Source organism: Miscanthus floridulus, chromosome 10 (genome assembly GCF_019320115.1).
Source record: "Miscanthus floridulus cultivar M001 chromosome 10, ASM1932011v1, whole genome shotgun sequence".
Taxonomy (NCBI): Eukaryota; Viridiplantae; Streptophyta; class Magnoliopsida; order Poales; family Poaceae; genus Miscanthus; species Miscanthus floridulus.
Genome location: NC_089589.1, coordinates 89,999,410 through 90,001,880, shown reverse-complemented (window position 1 = coordinate 90,001,880; position 2,471 = coordinate 89,999,410). Strand labels below are relative to the sequence as shown.

General features: G+C 38.1%; 1 non-coding gene across 1 annotated transcript; it reads left to right on the top strand.

The window, feature by feature from the left end:
- Positions 1-1,775: 1,775 nt before the first annotated feature.
- LOC136490329 (small nucleolar RNA R71) lies at positions 1,776-1,884 on the top strand. Its single transcript, XR_010767617.1, has one exon. It is a non-coding gene; the product is annotated as a small nucleolar RNA R71 (small nucleolar RNA).
- The last annotated feature ends 587 nt before the right edge of the window (positions 1,885-2,471 follow it).

Below are 2,471 nucleotides of genomic sequence, written 5' to 3'. Positions count from 1 at the left end.
AGACAGATTTCCTAATTGACAAAGTTCTTAGCAGGATGTCTGTTTAATATTTTTGGATTTTCTTATTTATATAATGTAGAAAGAAAATATGTATGATATTTTTATTTTTATGCCAGCACAGTGAATATTTCCTTAGGCTTTTACACACTAAGAAAATTTGCACATGGGGCTTTAGGCTTTATGATGCAATGATATAATAACGAAACCTTTTATTTTCCTTTTCTAAATGCAATGCTAGTGCAGAAAAGTAAATATGCTAAAGTAAAAAATAATTAATGCAATACTAAAAAGTAAATATGGATAACTACCGATGTTACCTCACAGCCAGGGTTCAGATTTTTAAGTCCTCCAAACAACACTTTTTCCTATCTTGTTCATTCCTTGGGTGCATCAGTCGGTCCTAGGGATATATACCTTGATGGTTGCACCTCTTGTGACTCTAGTGATTTTGTTACTAATTCTTTCTATATCTACTTGGTCTATGGACTTTACTTTGGTGGAGCGGGTTCATCTTTTACAACTTCTTTAGGTTCCTTATCTCAATCTTTGGAGATTGATTCTTTTGGTTTTGGGTGATCGATGTCTCCTCCTGGAGTGGGACTGCTTGGGCTATTCATAAGTGGTATAACAATTGAAATAACAACGTACCTTTTCTCTAGGAAATTGGAAGTGAACTTGTCTAGATCCAACGTAGATGATCGCGTTGGTGGTGTTGAGGAACAGTTTTCCCAGAATGATGGGTGTATCAACTTCTTCTTCAAGAACTCCCTTAGGGTAAAAGAGTGACTGATCTACAAGCTGCAAACGCATATTTGTGTACAACAAAGTATCTCCATTAATTTGATCATAGATTACCTTAGGCATGATGTTAACACTTGCTATAAAGTCACAAACAACTTCTTAAAAAATGTGCAGTCCAATAGCAATAGGGATGATAGGTCTCCCTGGATCACTCTTCTTCTCAGGCAAGGTATAATCTAAACACCTTCTCATCGATGGTTCCATGTAGTAGTAAGCTGCATTGTGAATATCAACAAGATTTACAGTTTGTAGATCTTTCGATTGCCCTGGAATCTTACCTTTATCGGACAGAGGAACAACAACCGCCAACAGAGCTATTTGTGATTCTATCATCTTATTAAAGCTATACTAGTTCTTAATGGTAGAAGCAAAGCTATCCATTCTATTATTTATGTTCTCTAAAATTTTATCATTTGAAGCTACCTTTCTAGATAATCCCTCCATAAGTTTAGATTGGCCAGCAATTAATTCTCTCAAGTGTGGCTGATTGAAATTATTACCTTTATAGTTACCTTGATAATTACCTTGGTAGTTTTGCCTTTGTTGTTGGTTCCATCCTTGATTCTGCTTAGGACGAAAGTTGTTATTGTTGTTGACAAGGTTCACATCCTCATGGGTCTTAGGGCAGCTATTCCATGAATGCCAGTGCTTCCACACACTTCACATGTCATGCAAGAATTATGAATATGCATGACTTCTTGTTTCTCATTGGCTCGATCTTTAAGCTTATTCATCAGCAGGTCCATCTTGGCAGACAACATGTCTACTTCCTTGAGTTAATGTATACTTCCACCTCTTTTGTGGGTTTGAGCACGTTATTCATTCCAACCTTGATTGGAGGCCATCTTCTCCACAAGAGCTTTGCATCTAGAATGCTGAATGACAGGAATGCACCTCCAGCAGCAACATCCATAGTCTCACAGGTACTATTGGTCAACCCATGGTAGAAAGTCTACAAGAGTAGCCAATTCTCCATCCCATGATGAGGACATTTTGCAATGTAATCTTGGAAGCGTTCCCATGCCTTAGGGATAGATTCATCATGTTGTTACTGAAAGCTTGAAATTCTCCCACATAGAGCATTGGTCTTGCCTATGGGAAAGAACTTTGCTAGAAAGGCAGTGGAGCAATTATCCTATGTAGTATTCCTATCTTTGTTGGCATAGAACCATTGCTTTGCCTTCCCCATGAGTAGCCAACTCCTTTGACAGTGAAGGTGCTGTAGATCTCTAAGAAGTGTTGGAGATGTGCACTCGCATCTTTATGTGCCTTTCCATAAAACTGGTTTGCTTACACCAGGTTGATGAGAGCTGGCTTGAGCTCGAATCCATTGTCTCTAATATTGACTAGTGGTCTAGTACGGATGTTGGTTGTAGTTATAGCAGAGAATTCACGGAGAGTCCTCTTAGCCATGGCTACAAATTCTGGTATTAAGCTTCGCCTTATATGGTTATCTTCTGACTTTAAAGCTAAGACTTTCTTGAGCTTAGCTCTGGTTCTCCTGATTAATGCTTCAGGATCTTCAACATAGTTTGTCAAAAGGTCAAAACCAGTCATACATTACCCTGCATAAGATACACAAGTAGACAAAACAAGGGTAAACCTGTTTGAGCAGAAGTCAATGGTTTTCCTCGATCATATCAATAAGTATACGTTTATCAATACTTCCT